We start from the raw sequence: 24,198 nt of genomic DNA, 5'->3' as shown, positions 1-24,198 counted from the left end.
CAGGGAAGAAGGAAAAAATATGCAGAGAAGAGAAGAAATTCAGGGGTCTTGTATGGTGGCCTGGATGGCAAGAGACTGTAAACAGGGGGTGGGGTGAAGGGAAAGTGATGTTGTGATTATAAGGATGGATTAACAGGTTTATAACTGGTCTGCTGATTATGGAATTTGCTGGATTGGGGGGGTGGAGCCGGTAATCGGGGATGTAAGGTTAAATTGAGAATAGTTATAGTTTTAAAAGTGAATGGATTTTGGAAAAATGTGAAAATATGGAGGCTTATAGAGGGAGTAAAAATTAGGCACGGGAAGATAAAATGGGAGTTTGATTTTTCAGTGATTTGAACACTAGGTGAAAATGATAATAATTGATTTATAAGTTGTATAAGATATAAAGGTGTATTTTTATAAAGTACCGGTAAGAAACTGTTAAAGATGATAAAAAAGGGATGAAAACCGGGGAGGGGGGGGAGGGGAAGCCCACAAAATATGGTTTTACAATTATGAATGTAAGAAAAAAATTTTCTGTTTTGTACTGTTCTTTTTCTCTTTTTTTGCTTTTTCTTTTTTCTCTTTTTTCCTATTTCAATTTTTTTTTTTTTGGTATGACAATAGATGGTTGGATGGATGTCCTCCTGCGTACTGCCCTGGTCTGCTGGAGCTCCCTGGTGGCGGGGGGGGGGGGCTTTGGGGTCAGGGGAGGGGGAGAGGGACAGAAACCCAAGCATAAAATGGACCATCTCTGACTGTTCACCTACATGAGATACTTCTGTGGCAGGGGAGGATCCGTGTGGGTGGGTGGGAAGGAGGTGGAAAAGGTGTTTATGTATGTACCGTTTTCTTTTTTGCAGTTTGTAAAATTAATAAAAAGTATGTTTTTTTAAAAAAAAGAAATCTGAGTGCTCCTTTGCCCTCACTTCTGCTCTGCCAGTGAAAACCCAGCAACTTGTTGGATGAGGTGGAATAACTGACTTAATTTCCCACTCTCCTTAGCCTCAGGATTGCATCCTGAATGTGCTTTCCAGCCTTCTAAAAGAATAAGACTGAATTTGTAGATGATATTTGGCTTGTTATGGGTTGGTGCCTGGAAATTGTGACTTCAGATGTGGAAGTGCTGTAAAGGGTGTCCTTAGATTGTGAATGCTAAGGCTGGAACTGTGAACAGCAAGTAGCAGGTGGATTTAAGAGTCTCTGGTGCATTGATTAAAATAACATTACTTCAAATTTTGGAATGTTTTCCCCCTTCCCATACTATATTGTTGGTATTAACTACCTTGTGAAACTTTCCTGTGTTTAATGACACCAACATTAAGGCAATCGTGTTAACTTAATTGGGATTTTTAATATACTGTGAGATATCTTGGGCAGGATCCAACTAATGAGTCCTGTCAGTGGAAGCCCATGCAATGACTTCTGCGTGCATAAGGAAGCTTTTCCCCATCTACTCATGTGCACCATTCTCCATATTGGGTCAGTGTTTTTGTCAGGAGAACCACCAGAACAGTACATGGAAGGGAGGAGAAGGGGGATCATTTCATCTACAGGGCCGGCTTGTCCATGAGGTGGACTGAGACAGATGCCTCAGGTAGCAGAATCCAAGGGGCAGCGCTACTGCATGCACCCTGCCCACTGCTGCTTCCAGGTTCCAACAAGATCTTGTAAGAGTCCTGCAAAATTTCACAAGATCTCACTAGAAGCTGCAGCCACTTCTCACTTCTCCAATGCCATTCCAGAATGCAACTGCGGCTTCTGGTGAGATCTTGCATGAGCCCTGTGGAGATTTTGTGGCACTCTTGCGAGATCTCACCGGAACCCAGAAGCTGCCGCAGTGTGACCCCAGTAAGTGAGGCTTCGGGGAGGCAGTGAGGGGGCATGGAGGGCAGCACTTCCCTGTTTCTCCTCAGGCAGCTAAATGGAACAGACCGCCCCACCATCTGGCAAGCTGAAATGCTTGCAGTGATTAAACAATTGACACAGAGCAAGGCTAAATTGCTCCCTTTAGCTCAGGATGAGAAACATTGTGCATAAGATTAAGAACCAGAGGAGCTAAGGGTGCAGGAAATTGTAGAAAATATACTCTTCCTGGTTTTCTAGTGATTTCTCAGGTCCCAACTCCTTGCTTAGCCTTTTAATTGGCTAGGAGGGGTATACAGACATTATTGGATCTGGCTACCTACTCCTAGACAACCATGGGGCCACCTGATGCTAACAAGGCCTTCAGATTGGACTTAATGGGCCAACCTGTGTTTCTCTTTGACACCTATATTTTTCTTGATTTTCTTCCCTTTGATATGGACAGCTTATGCAGAGATGAAACCTAGACCACAACAATTCAAAAACAACAGTGGTCAGGGCCGGCTCTTCATAGACCCCCGGTGGCGCAGTGCACCATGGCGTGGGGCTGGTAAGCTGGGCGCCAGGCTGGCAAGGAGGGCGCTGCGCGGCAAAGCCGCGCGAAAACCAATTGCGCCCTGCGAAGGCGGGGCGGGCGGCGGAGCGATCTACGCCCCTCAGCACCAGGGCGCGCGATCTGCTCAAGACGGCCCTGACAGTGGTCTCACTCTGTAAAGGGATAAATAGGGAAAGCTACCGTAGTTTAACTACTGAAAACACTTTGGTAAGCTTGACTCATTGCATTCATTTTTAATATTTGATGCCTTCAATACACCGCAGGTTTAAACAATAGCTTATTGGATCATATGGATGAAATGTTGACTATTTTGTAAAATTTCCAGAAATGAACGAAGTGAGCTACATTTTGAAAAATCTGCCTTCTGAATAGCAATAATGAATATAACCATAGCACATAAATACTACATAGCTAAACTATGGAATTAACTTCTACAGAATGTAGAGATGGCCTCCGCCTTGGATGGATTTGAAAGTGGATTAGACAGATTTGTGGAGGGCAAGGCTGTTGATGCCTCTTAGTAATGGTTGCTATGTTCTACCACCACAGATATAAGCAGTGTGCCTCTGAATATTAGTTTATAAGAATCACAGGTGGGGAGAGTGCTATTGCTCTCAGGCTCTGATTGTCGGTTTCCTAGAAGCATCTGGTGGGCTGCTGAGAACAGGCTGCTGGACTTGATATAGATCTTTGGTCTGGTTCAGCCAGTCTCTTCTTATGTACCTTGGCTTGGTCTCAAGCAGGCATCCCCAAACTTTGGTCCTCCAGATGTTTTGGACTACAATTCCCATCATCCCTGACCACTGGTCCTGTTAGCTAGGGATCATGGGAGTTGTAGGCTAAAACATCTGGAGGGCCGCAGTTTGGGGATGCCTGGAAGGAATGGGAGGAGGTTATATGATTCTTCAAGAGATGGTTCCTGAAGCTACACAAAAGGTAAAAGCAGCAGTGTTTGCTCATAAGAAGAATGAACCCAAAATCCATATCAGGGCAATAACTTTAGTTTTTTAGAAAATTGAAGAAGTTTTAGAAAATTGTATGCAAGCTTTTGAACTCTCCACAGCTGATCATCAGGCTAAATCAGGGTTTCCCAAACTTGGGCCTCCAGCTGTTTTTGTATTACATTTCCCATCATCCCAGCTACTGGTCCTGCTAGCTAGGGGTGTTGGGAGTTGTAATCCAAAAACAGCTGGAGACCCAAGTTTGGGAAACCCTAGGCTAGATGGTAAATAAAGCAAAGTGGTGGGGAATTAGCTGCAGTTACTGCTTTTCCCTGAAGTGTTTGATGAGGAAGAAGGTGATGCTCCTACTTTCCTGCTCCTCATCACCTACCTGGATTGTTTCATTTTGTGGGTATGAATGCCACAAAAATATGTAAGGTAGAGCTGGTTGCTGATTGGGGCCTTTAAATGTCAGAAACGGCGAGACCTCTGAAAAGAAATAGTACTTAGGGGGTTATCATTTTTCCAGTTTATATTAAAGCACTCAGGTCGGATGCATGAAATTATTTCATATTAAAGGTAAAGGTAAAGGGACCCCTGACCATTAGGTCCAGTCGTGACCGACTCTGGGGTTGCGCGCTCATCTCGCATTATTGGCCGAGGGAGCCAGCGTATAGCTTCCAGGTCATGTGGCCAGCATGACAAAGCCGCTTCTGGCAAACCAGAGCAGCACATTTCATATTAGGCATTCTCTAAATGTTCCTGTAGGCTGCCTAATTCACTAGCAGTACAAGAGCTGTCACTCAACAGGGCAACTGAAAGTAAAGGAAGATCAAGGGTGATGCTGAGATTTGAGCTGACTGCACAATTCAAAAGAGACGCTAACTAGCAAATACATGGAGATAAAAATAGTAACTCAACCTGTTAAGTAGTGCTGCTGCTGCCTCTGGATTAGGTGGATGACTTGGGACAAACTAGATGCGACACAAGAGTTCTATTTCATAGGAACACAGGATGTTCAGTAATGTCTACAGGGTCTTCTCCCAGTCCTATGTGAAGTTGCCAGAGATTGGATCTGGGACCTTCTACATGCAAAGCAGATGCTCTACCAGGGAGCCATAGCTCTCCCCAAATATTGTCTAATCTGATCTGACTTGCATCTGCTCTCCAAGGTCTTTTCCACCACATGTTACCTGAGCCCTTTCACAGGAGATGTCTGGATGAATGACTGTTCTAACTCCCTGCTCTATACTGTCCACTAAAAAAAGCCGCCTGCTGATTTCCCACCCACAGGAGGAAAACAACCCTTCCAATACCTGTATCTTAAGCAGCCATTCCACACCTGCCCATCCTCTGTTCACACAGGCAGCGTGCCATGGCTGCTTTTGGATGAAGACATCATGGAGGAAAGTAATGTGTAACTCCATATCATGTCTAATTGGGCTGTGAGCAGTCTCTGATGCAATTGGTTGAGCATCTTGTTACCAAATTGAAGAGTCCCCGGAGTGCTGAATTTAGCTGGTGACATTCTTCTTCCCCCCCCTCCCCCGGAGGTGGAGGTGAAAATGAAACTGTGAAGAATGAAGCAAAGGGTGTCAGGATGTATTATCTAGTGCCAGCAAGTCAGCATTGTGAGTGAGACAGAAATAACAGCATGAGCAGCAATCCCTGTACAGGCAGTACCTGTCCAATAATAAATATATTATCCACACTTGCAGCCAGAAAAATAGTTTCATGCACTGTCAAATGTTTCACATATCTACACACACACACACATTTCCGGGGAAGTCCAACATGGTGCCCTCAATATGTTTTGGATTACAGTATAACTTAGGGTTGCCGTATTTCAAAAAGTAAAAACCAGGAAACCACCAAAATTGTTAGGGTTCTGGAGGCCACCACATTGGCTACTCCTGTTCTATGTTAATATCAGACCAAGTCTCTGAGTATCTTTTTTTTTTGTAGCCAAAAGAACTGCACCCATATACAAGAGCATAGTCATACCTAGGGATTGGTGAAACCAGCCCCCACTGGGGGTGCAGGCCCTGGTGTGTGTTGAAAAATCACTTTCCAGACATTGGAGTCCTCTTGCGACACACACCCCAGCTCAGAACTCCAGCACCTGCTTTGCCTGCAGAAGTAACCTGCTGGGATCTCCAGCAGGAAAAGTTGCTGTTGCAGCAGCTGCAGGAGGGGATGAAAAGGGGTCCTTGAGTGGATTCCAGGCAGAGAGCAGTGTCCTGTCCAGGCACCCTCGCCTGCTTCTCATATATATATATTTTTCTGGCAGGGGAGTGCCAGTACAGCTCCTTGCCAAGGGACGCTTTTGTCTGCTTCTGCACAAGAGAAAGGCATTGACAGACTTCAGGGGAGGGGGGAATGCCTGAGATTTTCACAAATAATTGCTTTGTTTTGTTTTTAAGGTGAAATTCCTAAGGGGAGAGCCCAAAACAATCAAGTGAGGACTCAGTGGGGATGGGATCCTAACTGATTATTGGGGGAGAGGGTGAGAAAAATAGGCGGGAAGGGGATAGAGAAGCTGCAAAAGGAGGTGGTAGGCAAAGACACATATAATCTCATTGTCTGAATAGGTAATTTACTGATTCGTTTTGAGAAGCTGCAGCAGATGGCAGAGTGAAAATGGCAGCACCACCCAACAGCTGAGTCACTGCTGCTTACTAGGAAGGAGAGTGAGGGGCGAGGCAGCAGGGTACTCTCACTCATGCATAGGAGGTCCCAAATTTCCATGCTTGCCGTGTCCCACGCTGTTCCTCAAAGTCTGCTTCTTAGGGGGTATCTTGGGGTGTGGGTGGGCTGCAGCAGAAGAACAAAGTGGGGAGCCTCACTCTGCAAACCCAAGTCTATTCATGGTTCTTAGGATGCAATAGCAAGTTTATTATGAACATATGGAATTTCCTCATATAGAGTGGGCTGCCACAAATAGTTGATGGGCTGCATTTAATCTGGTTATCTTTACATTTATACAGCAGGTGGGCAGATTTCAGCCTTGTGGGATCCACTTTTAAAAAAACTAGTACAGTACCCTGAAATCCACTAAGTGGAGCCAGGTGCAAAACACTGGATCAGGTGAACAGACATATCCTAAGAACTAAGGATCAGGGTGTTGCTGAACAACTGTTTAGCCCAGAAATTTGTCATCAGTATCAGAACCAATCTCACAAGCGCTTTAATACACAAATTCACTCTTTTTCAGCAAACTATCAGCAGTGAGGTGGAGAAAGCTTCTTTGCTGCTGCTATTGTTACATAATTAGGAGTCAGAAATCCTTGCTGATCTACTGCAAATTACCTGGAGATCTCCCATTACATTCCAAGCTCCCCTCTCACCTCTCCCTTTATAGTATATCCCCCAGTAAACCACTCTCTTTCAAAACAGGAATCTTTCTACTTTTCTGGCACCGCTATGATGCAGGAGTAGGATGTTCATTAGCTTTGATTTAATGGAGAGAAGCAGATAGCCAGTCAGGAGAAAAGCTTTGGTGACCAGACATAGCTGTCTAGAATGTGCGTGGCCCACATAGAGGACACGGGAATAGGCCAGTCTCCATGAGACAAAAGCCTCAGATCAATTTGCTCTGAGTCCAGGGAAAAACCTTGAGGGAGGCACCAAGGAAAGAATGGAAACAAGCTATGTTAAATGTGCAGGTGCACAACTTGCAATTTGATTCCAGTGTGGCTCTTTACAGGTTAAGCAATGAATCCATCCCTAGTTAAAAAGAATTAAATGGGTTGTTTTGGAAGGTCATATGTTATATAGGAAACAGCATCAGCTTGAGAAATTTTCTCTGAGGAAGCATTCTGGATAGCTTGAAAACCTGCACACTATTTTGTGATGTTGCGGTTGGCCTCATAAAGGCATTGCCCTGATGTGGATTTTGGCATGTTAAGTTTCTCTTCTCAGTAAGCATAAGCTCTTATTCCTCCCCCCCCCAATTCCCCACCCCTTTCCTCTTTACAGCCCAAACCTAAGCATCTTTAATCTAGCATAAATCCCACCGGGTTCCATGCAACTCACTCCCAAGTAAGATTTCAGAAGATTGCTGCCTTAGCCTTTCAATTTAATTAAATGGGGTTTTCCCTCCTGTATTCGTCTTCCAAACACGCTCCTGATAAAACAAAATACAAAGTTGTGGACCAATTACCATGCCTTGTGAACTTCATGTGTAATCCATGATTACCAGATCCCTGGTGGGTGATTAGTGTCTCATTCAGTGATAGATTATAGGCAACAGTCATGGGCCTGTGTGCTTTCTGAAGTATGAACTATCATGTAAGATCCAGTTTTGGGATTAATGTTTGAAGTTGGATTCTCAATAAATGGTCTGATAACACTGTGAAATAATAGTTATGTGTGTTTCCCCTTCCAACTGCTGGGACCAATTATGCGTGACTGTTCCACATTTTTTTGTTGGTAATCAAATCAAAGCTGTGGTTGAGTCATACATCACAGCTGAGATTCCCACTATGGGGAAAAAAATCTGACCACAGTGACATTGTGCAGTCTGAGAACTTTGTATCTTTCATTGCATCCACTTGTACAGCTCTTAAAAAAATGAAAAAAGAATGCCTGCGTGGTTGTAAAATATTCTGGTTTATCTGCGTGCCTTAATTGCTCCCATTGAATATGAGGAACACAATGGGGCAACGACTTGAGACTTCCCTATGTTAAAAGAATCTTTGTTTAGACAACAAAAGATTCATTCATCAAAAAAGCCTGCAAAACATTTGAGTGTTTGCTGTGTTAACCGTTTTAAATTCAGTTGTGCTGCTGCATTCTAGACTAATCTGTTGTCCTTTCTAGTACCTGAGCTTACTTTTGCTCAGCAACTGCTGATAAACAAAGCATTTACTGGTGACCTATGGAAGGTTGTTTAGCCTCATAGTTCTTATTTCTGCCTATTAAGCATTATTAATACCAGCAAAATCTGCTTGAGTGCTTTGCAGATTGCTTTTCCTCATTTCTTGAGAGTATCTGGCTTGACTCACTTGTGCAATCCACCTTAGTCTTTTTACCAATTTTAACTGTTTTGCCAGCAGCTCTGCCATGGAATACACTGTTAGCATCTGCCCCTGTCTTTTGCACATATTCTGGGGACAAGAATTAAGTTAATTCGTAGGAGGATTGATGTGTCTGACAAGGGGCCAGACTAGATGACCACAAAACCTTTTTCAGCCCTTGCTTGTGTTCAGATTGGTTCACAGACAGTACCCCATTGTTTGTTATTGGATCATATGACTACAGTCTTCCTGGGTCAGCCATCCCTATGGGTTCTATTTATAGCCCTGTAGCCACAACAAATCCTCTGAAATGTTGAGGAGGATGAGAAATGAATTTGCCACCTCCTTAACATTTAACATGAAGGGTTTTTCTTCTGCTATGTATCAGAAAACCTTGGTGGAATCAGACTGACTCCTGCATGCTGCTTTGGTCAGAAATTCCTGCTTAGTTCCAGTATTAGGCTTCAAGTGAGAAGGCATCTGCTTTTATGTTTGTTTCTCCTAGAAGAGTACACAAGGGCGGGTGAGGGGTGAGAGAGGAAATACTGTCATTACTGGAAAGCCACTCTTTTTCTTTGCAAACAGCTGGTGCCTGTGTTAATAAACTCAAGGGCAACTGCTTGCACATACAAAATAAAAAAGAAATGCTCTGTAGCTCTGTGAAAAATTTTCTGTGAAGCTTCTCTCTGTGTTTTGGGACTGATGCTTCTTCTGTTGCTGCTGACTGATGAATACAGTGGGAATGTGTCCTTGTTGATCCTTGTGTGGACCTCTCAGCAGCTTTTTGTAGTTATCAGCTCTGCAGGGATGCCCTTCCATTAGTAAATGTAAAGGGCCCCCTGGCCATCAGGTCCAGTCGTGTCCAACTCTGGGGTTGCGGCGCTCATCTCGCTCTATAGGCCGAGGGAGCCAGCGTTTGTCCGCAGACAGCTTCTGGGCCATGTGGCCAGCATGACAAAGCTGCTTCTGACGAACCAGAGCAGCGCACGGAAACACCATTTACAGCGCACGGAAACACCATAGGAGCGGTACCTATTTATCTACTGGCACTTTGACATGCTTTCGAACTGCTAGGTTGGCAGGAGCTGGGACCGAGGAACGGGAGCTCACCCCATTGCAGGGATTTGAACCGCTGATCTTCTGATCAGCAAGCCCTAGTTTAACCCACAGCACCACCTGAGTCCCTTCCATTAGTAGGATGAGGCAAGTCACATCAGGTGGGGAATCTTTGGCCCACCAGATGTTGCTGAACTACAGCTCCCCATCATCCTTGATTATTGGCCATGTTTTCTGGGGCTGCTGGGAGTTCTTGTTAAGTAAATATTTGGTGGAACAAATTTTTTTTTTACTACCACTGTTCTAAGTAGTCTGGAACAGGGTGTATGGCAGGCATAGGTAACTTTGGCTCTCCAGATGTTTTGGAACTACAGCTCCCATGATTCCTGAGCACTAGCCCTGTTAGCTAGGGATCATGGGACTTGTAATTCCAAAACATCTGGAGAGCCAAGGTTGCCTATGTCTGGTGTATGGCATTTGAATCTGCTCAGTCCCTTATTTCTTCCTTAGAAGGCTTTCACTGGTACCCTACTTTTTGGGGTAAGGAAAGTAGCAAATGGAGAAAGGGCCATTTTTTTTGCTGGTGCCTCTGGGTGCTCTTTCAGTTAACTAAGGTGGAATCTACACACATATAAAAACCATTCCAAAAAGGATTTTTAAAAAAGTGTTTTTAAAAATACATCAAATTTTCCATAAGGCTAACCATCTCCATCTAGTGTCACACTGCATATTGCACGTAAAACACACTTAAAACATTTTACTGTACATGCAAGTAAAAGTTCTAGGTCTAAGATGACTGTGCCTGATAATCTTATCTCTTGGTTGTTCGCTTTTCTTTTCTTTTTTAAAAAAATACTCTTGTCACCTCTAACATTGTTTCAGTTGGGACTATGCTGAGTTTTTAAATTGGATTTCAAATATTGTAAGCCAGATAAAATGGTAATAAATGATTAAGACACTTTACATATAGATGTACTTTCCAAAAGAGATGTGTATGTTATCCTTCCATGATTAAATTATTTTTTAATATTTCATTGCTGGATGACTTACAGTTGAATATGTGAACCAATGATGTGCTGCTGTAGATGGTATGAGCTCATGGGAAGGGTTCTGTCTGTGATGGCTCATACACAGATGATCATCACCCCATGATGTTGCAGTTGTCAAGTGTTGAATATGCATGTGTGAAGGAGCTCATATTCTTTGACAAGAAGGGGATTTTTTATGACTGGATGAAGATCAAGAGAAAAGTAATGCACCACCTTAGCAAATTTTTTGCCTCTAAAATGCAACTTCAGATTTGTTGTTGTTTAGTCGTTTAGTCGTGTCCGACTCTTCGTGACCCCATGGACCAGAGCACGCCAGGCACTCCTGTCTTGCACTGCCTCCCGCAGTTTGGTCAAACTCATGCTGGTAGCTTCAATAACACTGTCCAACCATCTCGTCCTCTGTCGTCCCCTTCTCCTTGTGCCCTCCATCTTTCCCAACATCAGGGTCTTTTCCAGGGAGTCTTCTCTTCTCATGAGGTGGCCAAAGTATTGGAGCCTCAGCTTCACGATCGGAACTTCATGCTAACTCTGAAGTTCAGATCGTGAACTTCAGAGTTAGCATGTAGAATTTCACACTTTTCTATATGGGAACCCATTTGGAAAAGATGCAGAAGAGGGGAAAACAAAACCTTTGGACAAGGTTATTATGCTCAAAGTGGCAGCATACATTTCTCCCCATCCTCAATTCATTCTCATAATCAGGTAGGTTAGATTGTGAGGCAGCGAGTCGTCCTGAAGGACTCCCAGGATCAATGCAGGAATATGCAGCTGTCCCATATGGGGATCGAACCTGTAACCTTTGCCTTAGCACCACGCTCTAACCAACTGAGCTATCCAGAGAAAAAGAAGACTTGATATCCCACCTTAAAAAGGTAAAGGGACCCCTGACCATTAAGTCCAGTTGTGACTGACTCTGGGGTTGCGGCGCTCATCTCGCGTTATTGGCCGAGGGAGCCGGCGTACAGCTTCCAGGTCATGCGGCCAGCATGATAAAGCTGCTTCTGGCGAACCAGAGCAGCACACGGAAACGCCATTTACGTTCCCGCTGTAGTGGTACCTATTTATCTACTTGCACTTTGATGTGCTTTCTCCTTAAAGAGTCTCAAAGTGGCTAACAATCTACTTTCCCTTCCTCCCCCACAACAAACGCTCTGTGAGATGAGTGAGGCTGAGAGACTTCAAAGAAGTCACTAGCCCAAGGTCATCCAGCAGCTGCATGTGGAGGAGCGGGGACGCTAACCCGATTCACCAGATTACGAGTCCACCACTCTTAACCACTACACCATGCTGGAGAGAGAGAGAGAGAGAGAGAGAGAGATTCCTAATGCAAGTAATAGATCAATCTACTGCCTAATTAATGAATTCACACTTTTAGTCAATTAAAAATGTTTCTCAATTAAGTAATTTAACCAATTCAATGTGTGGTCCTAGGGTTGTATCATTACCTTAGTGCAAGGACTTTATGGGGAAGGGATGTAGCTCAGTGGTGGAACATCTGCCTTGCATTGAGAAGATTCCAGCTTCAGTCCTCGGCATCTCCATGTATGGCCAGGAGAGTTCCCTACTTTGAAACCCTGGGGAGCCACTGCAAGTCAGTGCAGACAGTACTGAGCTGGATAGACCAGTGGTCTGAGTCAGTATAAGGCAGCTTCCCATATTTCTATAACTTCTGCTTATGCAGAAGTCTTCTCTCCCTGCATGCCACCTGAACTGCTCCACTGCCCAATCTGCTCTGGACTTCATTGGATACAACCCCTAATCTTCACCCTTAATGCCTTTTATTTATTTATTAGCTTCTTAAATTGTTTGCATTGTATATGTGCTGTGATTTAGCCAAGATGTCACATTCACGTGAAGCACTATATCCCATGATGTGTCAGTGCATACAGATGCTGCACATTTGAGGAAATATTTCATATATATATATATATGTTTAAAAAATACAGTGTTACCGGTAGCAAGTGAGTACAATCTGAATCATTCTCCAAGGACCACTTTTAATCCTTCTGTTCCCCCATTCACTTCTCATGAAGCCACCAGCAGTTCACAGGAAGCATGAAGAACAGGCCTATCAGTCAAGAAGAGAAAGCGCTTGGATTGGTAGGCCTGTATATTTTGAAAAGTGCTTTCTCCCCAACCTTTCGAATGAAGTCACATAGGTCTTTCAGGTCCTTCTCAAGCTACCTTTTGGATATGTTTAATATTTTGTGTGTTCATCCATGCAGGTTGTCTGAAAAGATGACTCAGATGGAGGGAGATGCACTCAGCTACCAGTCTCTGGAACCACTGCATCTCCTCCTAAGTGCTTTTTAATCTCATTTACATGGCATTTGCTATAGTGCATGCTCTGTAAGAAAGCAAATGGGGTGTGTGATTCAAGCTTCCCAAATTCTACCTATTTGGCTTTGCTAAGAGATATCATGTTACTAATTACCAAATGTTTTACTAAGGCAGCTATCCAAACAATTTTTCATTTGATCATAATCCCGTGTTGTTCCTCCTTCTCTGGAAAGTCATACTCCAGACTCTCAGGAAGTAGTTGTCTTTTTTTCCATACTTCCAGCATCTAAGCTCCCTTCCCTTTCTTCTGTGTCTCCACTTCAGCTGGCTGTGCAGTGCTCAGCCAGTGACCCTGTTTGGTTTTCTCCATCCCTTTTGGATGAGTTAGGTCCAGTTGTAAAATCTTGATTTACAGTTCACACACACACCCAAGCATTTTCTTTCTCTCTCTCTAGAAATAAGCCTCATTAAGGCCAGTAGGATTTACTCCTTCAGAAACCTTGCAGTGCCTAGTTTCACTTGTGAACATGAAAAATCAACCCTGATTATGGTCCTGAGTTGAACAAGGATGGCTTACCCAGAGCACGCTTTGGACAGGGGACTGCTTTCTTCATGTAAGGATGGAAATTGGCTACTAAAGGTGGACTCTGGAGGCAGGGAAATGCCAACCTTTGTATTTATTTTTTTGGCTACATACACATCCCACTTTTAATTGCTTAGAGCAGCTTCCGGTACATTTGTACATGGACTCTCTTGCAACCTATTTAGCTTCAGGAGTCCAAACCACTGCATTGGTCAATTTTTGCACTGGGCAGCTTTGGCTATCTGCATATAATATGGTAATGTTGCCTAATTTGCACTCGACTTCAATTTTAACTCTTCAATGAAAGGTCTACAGGGCAGGTGGAGGGAGGTGGGATGAAACATCTAGAGATCTAGGTACTGATACAGCTTGGGGTGATTTGAGGTTTAATTTCCCCCCTAATGCATTTACAAGCCACAGTCAGCATTACATTCAAACCACAAGACAATTTGAATTATAGGAAGTTGTAGCTTTCTGATTCTGTTTTACTACAGGCTCTCTTCCAGGATTTAATCAGAAAGAGGCAGCAGCTTCAGTTTCAACATCCACTTCCCAGAAGAGCCAGCAGAGGGTGTCTGGTTCTCTGTATGTGTGTGAGAACATCACTCAAGTTCATTAGCAGGGCAGATTCACATTCTGGTTCACATTTAATTCCATGAAGGCAGAATCATAGAGTTGGAGGGGAGGACCCAGTGAGGATTGTCTAGTCCAGCCCCTGCAGTGCATGAATATGCAGCTGTCCCTTACGGGGATTGAACCTGTAACCTTAACAACCTTGGAATTATCAGCACCATGCTCCAGCCAACTGAGCTACTCAGCTTCTGCAAGGAATTATTGTAGAACAGAAAGAAACGTGAAACACAAAAGTGAGAGGGGACCAGAGGATGGAGAATAGGAGGTACAGAAACAGATACTACTGAAGTCATTGTTATTATTATTTAAAAAAAACTTCCAATTGTGATAGCAAGAAGGCAGTTTCAAAATACTATTCATAAGATATCTGAAGTGGGTTTTGTTTTTTTTAAAAGCAAATATATAGCTTTATCGGGTAGTGATAAAGCGGGATATCAAATCCAAACTCTTCTTCTTCTTCTTCTTAAAGACAGCACATTGGAATAAAATAAAACTTTGTTGTTTAAAGCCATAGGCCGCCACAATATAAATACACTGAACAATCAATTTAACATATTCAGCAAACAGATATACTTGCAAAAATAAAAATCATACTAGCATACTGAGCGTTTGCATCTGATGAAGTGGACCCAAATCTATGTATCATGAATGTGTCATAAGGAATTCATTTGTCTTTAAGGTGCTACAGGTGTATTAGTTGGCTCTGCAATAATAGCTTATCAGACAAAAGTGAGCAAGAGGAATTGATGGGTACAATGCATGAGAAGCCAGTAAGGGTTAGTCAGACATCAACATAGCTAAATTGAGCACAGTAATGAAATGATTCAGATGGGAGAGGAGGCTCAGCATCAACACCTGCTTGAACTGGAAGCGGGGTGTTGGTTGTTTGCAGTCTAACAATCAAAGGACATATCCAGAAAGGCCTCCATCTGCTATTTTACCACTGTACTGCCAACCCACCATCTCCATTCTCCAATCCCTAGAAGTGGTCAGCCCTACTGACTTTGCAGGGGGAAATCTCCCAATATTGAGGAAGGTGCTACAGCTGGAAGGGGAATGCAATGCCCATTTATCAGGGAGTATTGTTGACCAGGCTAAAAAGAAAGTGCTAGAACAGTTTCTTACCTTGCAACTGTGAATGGGAAATGGAGGCTCATTTCTCTCTTGGCGTGATGCCTGCCAGGTGAAAAGTGGTGTCTGTTAATGTGAGGCTGGTAGAAAGGAGACAGATAAGTTTGTAGTGTGCAAGTGAGCAGATGCATTGTTGAGACACCAGTTTTCTATCCCTTATGTATGCATTTGACCAGTCTAATAACATGAGAAAGTTGTTCTCATATTATAATGTAATTCACAAGCTTACAACAAATGCATTGGAACTGATTACTGTCAAACCTAGGTCCTTTTCCAGCTGAGTTGCCGTATCTTAAACATTGATGTCAAAAGACAGAAGTGTGTCTGGCCATAAATATATATGTTCACTGATCTCTTAGCAGCGTTTTAAAAGCAGGAATACTTCTGATAAAGTAGGGACATAATGTGCAATGCAGTCACCATTACATGTTCTATGGTTCATTTTGTACCACAGTATTTCTAATTGTGTGTTTTGTATTTGCTATTTTAATTGCATTTTTTAAACAGCTGGCAACTTGAATCTCAAAATAAATTTTATCATGCTAGTCAGCTTCTGCAATCACAGTTGCAGGGACTGTTTTACATGTAGGCTCACCCCATTATTAGCTACCCAGTGGCATAGACAGGTAGGGAGGATTGTACACTACTTGCAATATTTTTTTAACCCCCCCCCCCCAGTAACATTTGTATATGAATTGGCTGCACTCTGAACATGTTTGTAGTCTGAATTCATCCACTTAAGTTATGCTCTTCCAGTTCAGTACTATGTGTTCTCCTTTCCTCTTTCATTTCAGTTCTTTCAACAATCACAATCCAACATTATGTGTTCTGAGAAAAACAACCCTCAAGATTTATTGTGTGGCTGCTTGAGTTTCTGTTTCCAAAGAAAAGGAGCTTCCTTTGAGCTGCATTCAGCAAACTCCCTTTCTCACCGGAACTATGCCAGAAGATGGCATTGCTGTATGCTGATCCCCCATCTCCATTGCAACAAGTCATTAAGAGCTAGTCGAAAGGCTGCACTTTGAAAGTCCATTAGTGTGACTCAGGCTAACAGGAAATTTGCCTTCATATCTCTCATCAAGGGCAATCCCATTAAAGGCTCCAAGACCTGCAAGATGTTGGATGGGCTTTTTGTTTTTGTTTTTTTATTGGTATATGAATAAAAAAAGCTCATATTACAAGATTCCATTGAGCCCTTAATAAGCTGAGTGCTTTCAAAGCTGCAAGTATGGAAAATGAACACAAGTGGCAAATGCTCAGATATTTTCCTCCTCATTTATTGCCAAGCCTTAGAGTCTGTTGTCTCCCGCCTCACAAACAAACAAACATCAACATGAGATTATGGCATAGCTGTCAACTTTCGGATTTGAAAATAAGGGATCAGCAGCCTCACCCGTCCCAGGAACAGTCTACGGCAGGGGTCAGCAAACTTTTTCAGCAGGGGGCCGGTCCACTGTCTCTCAGACCTTGTGGGGGGCCAGACTGTTTTTTTTAAAAAAAGAATGAATTCCTATGCCCCACAAATAACCCAGAGATGCATTTTAAATAAAAGGACACATTCTACTCATGTAAAAACACCAGGCAGGCCCCACAAATAACTCAGAGATGCATTTTAAATAAAAGGACACATTCTATTCATGTAAAAACATGCTGATTCCTGGACCTTCCGCAGGCCGGATTGAGAAGGCGATTGGGCCGCATCTGGCCCCCGGGCCTTAGTTTGGGTACCCCTGGTCTATGGTATATCTAACAATCCAGGATAGCAGCGGGAAACGGTGCTGGAATAAGGGAATTTCCAGCAAAAAAAGAGAAGGCTGACAGCTGTGGCTTGGAATAAGGGAGTTTCCCCGCAAAAAAGGGGAGGGTTGACAGCTATGGATTATGGAGATTTTTTATCTAAAATCCCTTTAAAGGTGTGGTTATACATGTTAACCCTGAGAATATATAGAGTACAGAAAAGCAACTTCATTCCAGAACAGTTCAGCCTCTTTAATCTCAGTAGATATTTATGTGTTTGTTTAAACATTTTATGTATCTCTTAAGGACAGTACTGTAGTCTGTAAGTGGTGTACAAAACAAAAATTAAAAAATCAGGTACAACTATAAAATCAAACTTCAGTTAATCGCCTGCTGGAATAAGAAAGACTTCAGTACAGTGTTTCTCCTAAAATAAGACGGTCCTCAAAAATAAGCCATGTCAGGCTTTTCATTAGTAGAATAAATATAAGACATCCCCCGAAAATAACCCGGGGGGGGGAGCAGGTCTGGCAAGGAAAGGAAGGCATTTAAGCGCCTTTGGAAGAGCCGGCAAGAGGCAACAGCGCGCTTGCTGGCGATCTTCTTCTTTTCATGCCACTCGCAGTGGCTGTCTCCAGCGCCGCCGCCGTGCTTTGGGGCTTGGCGCGCGCCCACAGCCACCTCCGCAGCCCCTGGGATTACCGTCGCTGCAGCCGCGCTCCTGAGCGCTCTCGGCACGTCCCCCGCAGCCGCCTCACTGTGTTTTGCGGGGGTGGGAGCCGCTTCGGGGAGCGCAGCGCAGCGCGAAGAGCCTGGTGAGAGGCAGCTGCGGCTGCAGGTGAAGCCCGGGATCTGCGTGGGCGACTGGGGACGAGCGCCCTGAGCGCTGCGGTGGTAGCGAAGAGGCGCCCGATCAGCTGAGAAGTGGGCTGATCGGGCGCCTCTTCGCTACCGCCGCAGCGCTCAGGGCGCTCACCCCCAGTCGCCCACGCAGATCCCGGGCTTCATCTGCATCCGCAGCTGCCTCTCACCAGGCTCTTCGCGCTGCGCTGCGCTCCCCGAAGCGGCTCCCGTGCAGCCGCCTCTTGCCGGTTCCTCTGCTGCCGCTTCTCTCACAGCCGCCTCTGCGGCTGCTTCCTGCTCCGCCGACGCGTTTGGATCCTTGGATCACGGCGTTTCTTCTGCTCCCCAGCAGCACGCAAATGGGAGGGCCAGAACCCTGCTGAGCTCCGCAGCTCCGCAGTATTACGGTATTATTGTGCTTTGTTACAAGGGCAGCCTTGCCATTTTTATTTTCTGCTCCCCGGCTCTCAACGGGTCCCGCGCGGTGCGCTGCTGCCGGCTCTCAACAGGTCAGGGCTCGGCGCAGCATGCTGTTGCCAGCTCCCGCTCAAAAAAATAAGACATCCCCCGAAAATAAGCCGTGGTGTGTTTTTTTGGAGGAAAAATAAATATAAGACGTGTCTTATTTTAGGAGAAACACGGTGCCAGGTGGGGGCCTGTCTGACCTCAACTGGAAGGGTTACATAAAATTGGGCCCACAATACTAAACACACATCTATTGGCAGAAACAAGCTGTGCATCCTAGCTGTGGGGCATCATTAGCAGTGATTCCTCCAAGGACCTCAGTGAGTGGGCAGAGATATCAGGAACTAGTTACTAGGCAGTCCTTGAGGCATCCTGTGCCCAGTTTGTTAAAGGCCTTGTAAATTAATACAAGAACCTTGAACCTGGGCATATGGTCAGCCAGTGCAAACTTTGAAGCCCCTGGGTTACATACTAGTGATAATCTGTTGCCATCAACAGTTCAGCTGCAATGTTTTGCACAAGCTTGAACTTCCAGACCAAGACCAAGGGTAGCCCCATGTTGTAATAATTGAGTCTTGAGGTTACCAGGTAATTGTGGGAATGTGCCTGATGTACTTTGACACAGCTGCAGCTGTACCGTAAACTAATATTCCAGCCTATCTCCATCCAGTGGAATTATATTGAGGAAGAGGAGTGGCAGTGTAGTATCACCAATTAAAAAACACTTTTTGCGGTGTAAGAGACTGAACGTCTCCAACTGAAAGGCACTTTAAAATTGTGGGAATTCTGGCATAAACGACTTGGCATGACATTACATTCCTGACCCCTGCTGCTGTCTGGTTCCACAGCACACTCAAAGAGCCAGCCAAGGTCCCACTTCTGAGGAAATTGGAACATTTTTTTGTACTAATAGTTATTATCATTGTAAGTAAATTCTTGAGCTTTCGGTTGGGGTAGTAAATCAAAGAGGCTGCAAAGCAACTCTGTGTTATCCCAGGCATAACTGTGTTTGTAGTGATTAACTATTAATAACGGGCAAGGATACATTTGAGCTAGTAAGTCTTCAGGCACAATTTTATGCTTGTGTACTCCAGACTAAGTTCTGTTGAGTTCAAGGGCTTCCTCCCAGGTATCCTTGCATGAACTGATACAGACTTGCAGACTGCATCATACCTTAGAAAAATGAATATGATTTATTTATTTATATGCACAGGATGGCTTTCCACAAAAAGCTCAAGGTTACTTACATAACTGTGAAGATGCTAAAACAAAACCAGCCATTAAAAGTAGCGAAACAATAAATAAAGGGATCCATAAAGCATACTAAATTGTCACACTAGGTGGGAAAGTTTTTAAAATGAAAATATACTTGATTTTTCTGTGGAGCTTGCATTTGCAGTGTCTGATTTGCTATGGTATGCCCTTGCTGCTGGTTCCGTGCATAAACTTTAAACATACCAACCTACCTCTATCCAGTGAAATTCTACTGAGGAAGAGGAATGGCAGTGTAGTGTCACCAAGCAAGATGCTATGCCCTGTGTAAGAGACTGAATGTCTCTGCCTGAAGGCACGTTGAGCAAGTATAGTCTTCAGGTGTGATTTATTGCCATTTTAAACTATTGGTATCATTCAGCGGATGGCCTGAATAAAAAACCACTTCAGCCTTCCACATAAACTGCAACAGGCTTCAGTGATTTTTCGCTTTTTCTAATTGGGATAATTTGAAATTATGAAAGAGTAGTAACACAAAGCACTATTTAATTAATTACCGACAGCAGAATGCTAATAATGCCCTACTCAGAAGTCATTCTCGCTGAATTTAGTGAGACTTGCACAGGGAATATTGTGCCATGAGAAATTCCAGTAAGATTGCTTGGGTGTGGGTTAAATGATCATAGGCACCCATTTCCCCTCGAACTGTATTTTTCTTTTGTCTTTCCTAATTTATGGCAATACATTAAGGTGCATGATAAGCTGTATAATTGTTTTTGTATGTTTTTCCTTACTCCAAATCTCACCACAGCCACAAACCTCTTTTCCATGGACTTGAAGCTGTCAATCTTTGCATTCCCTCACCAGACTGTTATCAGGATAAATTAGATATGGATAAAATAAAATAAAAATTCCTTCCAGTAGCACCTTAGAGACCAAGCAAGTTTGTCATTGGTATGAGCTTTTGTGTGCATGCACACTTCTTCAGATACGAAAGCTCATACCAATGACAAACTTAGTTGGTCTCTAAGGTGCTACTGGAAGGAATTTTTTAATTTTGTTTCGACTACGGCAGATCAACACCTGTAATTAGATATGGAGAGTAAAGCAATGGCTGCATTCCCCAGATTCCTTTATTCAGTGCATATATTCAGGATCCATAAATGCCATATGATTTGCCCTCTCCAAACTGCAAGCTGGAGAGAGGAGGAACAGCCTCCTTGCTTTCTCACTCAGACAGCCTGATACCTCCCAGCTGCCAAGTATAAACGCAGCTGAAGAGAATCAGACTGACTGCCAGAAGCTGGTGTGTTCTGGAAGCACAGCTACATTCAAGGGAAGATCATGCAGTGCTATAAGGCCAGCAGGGACTGGCCAGAAGCAAGCACATGGATTACAGTAAAAGAGCTGTAATAGGAAAGTCTGCTATCTCTGACATCAGTTTGCAAGAGAGCCTGGAGGCTTTTCTCTGCCAAGAGGTGTCACAGCGTGGAGGGAGACTGGCTGGGGTTGGCAGTGAGTTGGCTGTATTTTTGTCTTAAGGGAGGATTTGGTGGTTGGGAGGCTCATTTCTTGAACAAATACCCGGTGCTGCTCTAGCAGTTGAATGTACTTGATTGTGAGTTTACTTGCCTTGATTTCTAGATTTGCTTTGAGAGGAGCTTCTCTTCTGTTCGGGAAATATTCTATTCTGTGGCTGAGATTTTGCTTTGAGTATATGTTGCAGTCAGGGAGGGGTGACTGCAGCTAGGGTTGAAGAGTTAATAGCTGAGGTTTTGGGGGAAGGGAAGCACAAGTGTATGCTTGTGGAATGAGGTGTTGCAAAAGTGGAGGGAGAAACTTGATTAGATGCTAGTGCAGTCCTGTCTACTCAGACATAAGCTGCACTGAGTTCAATGGGCTTACCGTATTTCCAGGTAAGTGCCTATGTTCCTTTCCCAAAGGACCGTTATACCACACTGGTATTTGCTGGTGTGAACAATAATTTGAGCCCAGGGTAATACAACAAGCTGCCTTGTGCTTTGGAGTGTTTTCCCTTCACATCACAGTGCTGCTAAAGGGATAACAGTCACATGAACTGAGGCAATTTACTCTATCTCTTTAAATTATTTTCCTTTTTAAGATTTTAAAATTATTATTATTATGAGTCATATGCTTTAGTGGTTTGGCAATTAATGCTGATTAATGGGCCATCAAGGACAGCTAAGGATGCAGGTCCCAGGGCCAGCATGAGGCAGACAGAGGCAATTGCTTCAGGTAGTAGATGTTGAAGGGTGGGGAACAGTGGTAAGGTGTTGGCAGGTAGGGCTGTGGGCCACATAGCCTGCCCTGTCCAGTGAAGGATGTTGTCCTGTTAGTTGGTAGTAATAGTGAGCTGGCAGTCCATTCAGCTTTTGTTCATGGAATAGGAGGGCTGCCATTTTCTTCATCTTAGGCATCAGAATTCCCTGGCAAGCCCAACATATCTGCCAGGTAGGTAGCAGACCAACTAAGTTTGTCACTATGTATCTGAAGAAGTGTGCATGCACATGAAAGCTCATACCTATGACAAACTTAGTTGGTCTCTAAGGTGCTACTGGAAGGAATTTTTTTAATTTTTTATATCTGCCAGGGTTATGGCTGAGACTAGGGGGTGGGGAGAAGTTAATGGAATGGGTCATATAAAGAAGTTTGAGATTTTGTAGCTGACTACTGTTGCTCTTGGAGATTGATACCTGTATTGTATTGTATCAGTTTCTGTACTGCTGGCTGCTCCCTTCTGTTCAGTTAGCATACAGTATTTGTTAATTAAACAAAAGTCGCCAGGACCCTCTCTCCTCAAAGGAACTGATTCTGTAAGAGGTTTTCCTCATCAAAAGCATTTGCACCACTGTCTCACATACAATATTTCTGTTGATGGCATACTGGATTTGTGTGTGTATATATATAGCACATTTTTGATATGTTATCATAACTTAATTAATACCCGAGAATATGTTCAATATTCTTTCCCCTGTCAGAAGATGGTAATAAGACCTTGCCCTGTCAATCCCTTAGCAGAGAGAACAGAGACACTTTGTGATAATGACCTTTCTTCTATGCCTGTAAATGGGCAATTACGCCACCTCAAGGGCAGGGCTTGTAGTTGATGGAAACATGAAGCTTGCCTCTGTCCATGATTTCAACTACTTGCTGGGGGGGTGGGGGGCGCTGTTCAGAAGGTTGATACTGTTGAGACATTCACCGAAACTGGGGAGCCAACAGCACCCCTTCTTGTTCTCTCCCTCCAGGAGCCGGTGTCTCAAGCGGAACACAACCCAGGGACCGCAGTAGCCTGGGCACGTAATTAGCAGAGCTTATCCACGCAGGGTCAGCAGTGTTAGCGGAGAGGACGAGGCAGATGAGAGGCATCTTGTATTTTCATGAGCAGTTTATTTCCAGCATCTTAGAACACTTGGAAGAGAGAGAGAGCAGTGCTTCTCCTCCTATACTCCTACAGTAACAGCATACAGCATTACAGCTCAGCATGACTGCAACATTGCTACATGGCTCAGACTCAGACTACTAACTCATACAGAAAACTCTATATATATATATATAGGAAATGCCTAGACATGTGACACACTATCTCAGCAACATGTCTAACCCTTAAGGTATAATGCTTAGTAAACTGAATTTACTAACAGATACTTGGTCCAATATAATCCTCCTCTTCCTCTGACTTGGCTGACTTATGCCTATTGTCATTATGAGCTTGTTTTTGCTCTGTTTCCTAGTATGTTCATAAGAAAAGGCCAAATTCCCATAGCTACATAGTTTAATTTTTAAGAGGCCTCCTACATTCATAGAGCTATTAATTTAGGCTATATTAACATGAAGAGAAAAACTGCTGAATGCTGAATTTGTACCGTAATTGAAAGAAGCTCTGAAATAGAATGTGGGGGGAGGGAGGGAACCAAGGAACGTGATGCATATTAAAAAGTCAACATGAAGCTGGGTTTAGTGGGTTTAGACCTGACCACCACTGTCTGATCAATTCTGAAGGTTAGCAAGGCTTCTTAAAGATTCTGAAATTTGAATTAAGTGAATGTATTCTGTGTCTGTGTAAGATTTTGCCTAACAGAAATACGTATGAAAATGGAAAGAGATAAAGCTCTTTTGTTGGTTGATTCAAGGGATTGTTTTATTATAAATCTTTATTAGAGTATTGCTGGATTATTTCATTGTTGGCTACATTCACTTTACTCCTAAGAGTTGTAAGCATTGATGCAACCCCAAACCATTTTTCAAATGTACACATTAAGTGACATTGATATAATATGATAAATTACCACTTGTAGACAATATCTGGGTTTGTGAACTGTGGTATAATTAGAGAGCTATTCTAGGCCCAGGAGTATCTGCAGCGTTGAAAGATGCTGAAAAGGCTGTTGCTGGCTTCTGTTGAACCTCTTGTCAGAGACACTAGTGTGTTGCTTGCATCTTGTATAGAAATAGCTACTTTATTTGAAAATGTTTTGGCTACATCTCAATTTAATAACTCCCAGAGCTCCTAATAAGAATGATAGTTTTCATTTTTTTTCCTAACTCAAAACAAAAGCAATATATAATATGTATGTAGATTTGCATGCAGTTTTAGAACAATAGAAGCAATAAAATAGTTAACAGTAAATACCAAGCAAATCTATAAAACATTAATCGGCACCAGTAAAAATTAGCTCAGACAACATGCTGGAAGGCCTAAGCAAATAAATATGTTTATGTAAGGCACTCACAGGCTCATCACAACCGTCAATCTTAAACTATAGTTCAAAACAAACTATTGTTTAGTGTGAATGAGCTGTATGCAGATGCACACGGCTAAACA

The 24,198-nt window shown here is 43.4% G+C and overlaps 1 protein-coding gene across 4 annotated transcripts in view; it reads left to right on the top strand.

Annotated features, from left to right (window-relative positions):
* The window catches only part of ANK2 (ankyrin 2), a 316,546-nt gene that overhangs the window by 5,636 nt on the left and 286,712 nt on the right, over nucleotides 1-24,198 (top strand). Inside the window, exon 1 of one of the 4 annotated variants that reach the window (XM_088660415.1) lies at nucleotides 20,648-20,867. The exons of the other annotated variants lie outside the window; for them this stretch is intronic. The gene's annotated coding sequence lies outside the window, so the exon portion shown is untranslated. Of the gene's footprint in view, nucleotides 1-20,647; nucleotides 20,868-24,198 lie in introns of those variants that run through there. 4 annotated transcript variants of the gene reach the window in all.

Source organism: Zootoca vivipara, chromosome Z1 (genome assembly GCF_965207765.1).
Source record: "Zootoca vivipara chromosome Z1, rZooViv2.hap1.1, whole genome shotgun sequence".
In the NCBI taxonomy this organism is placed as follows: Eukaryota; Metazoa; Chordata; class Lepidosauria; order Squamata; family Lacertidae; genus Zootoca; species Zootoca vivipara.
This window is presented reverse-complemented; position numbering and strand designations above follow the sequence as displayed.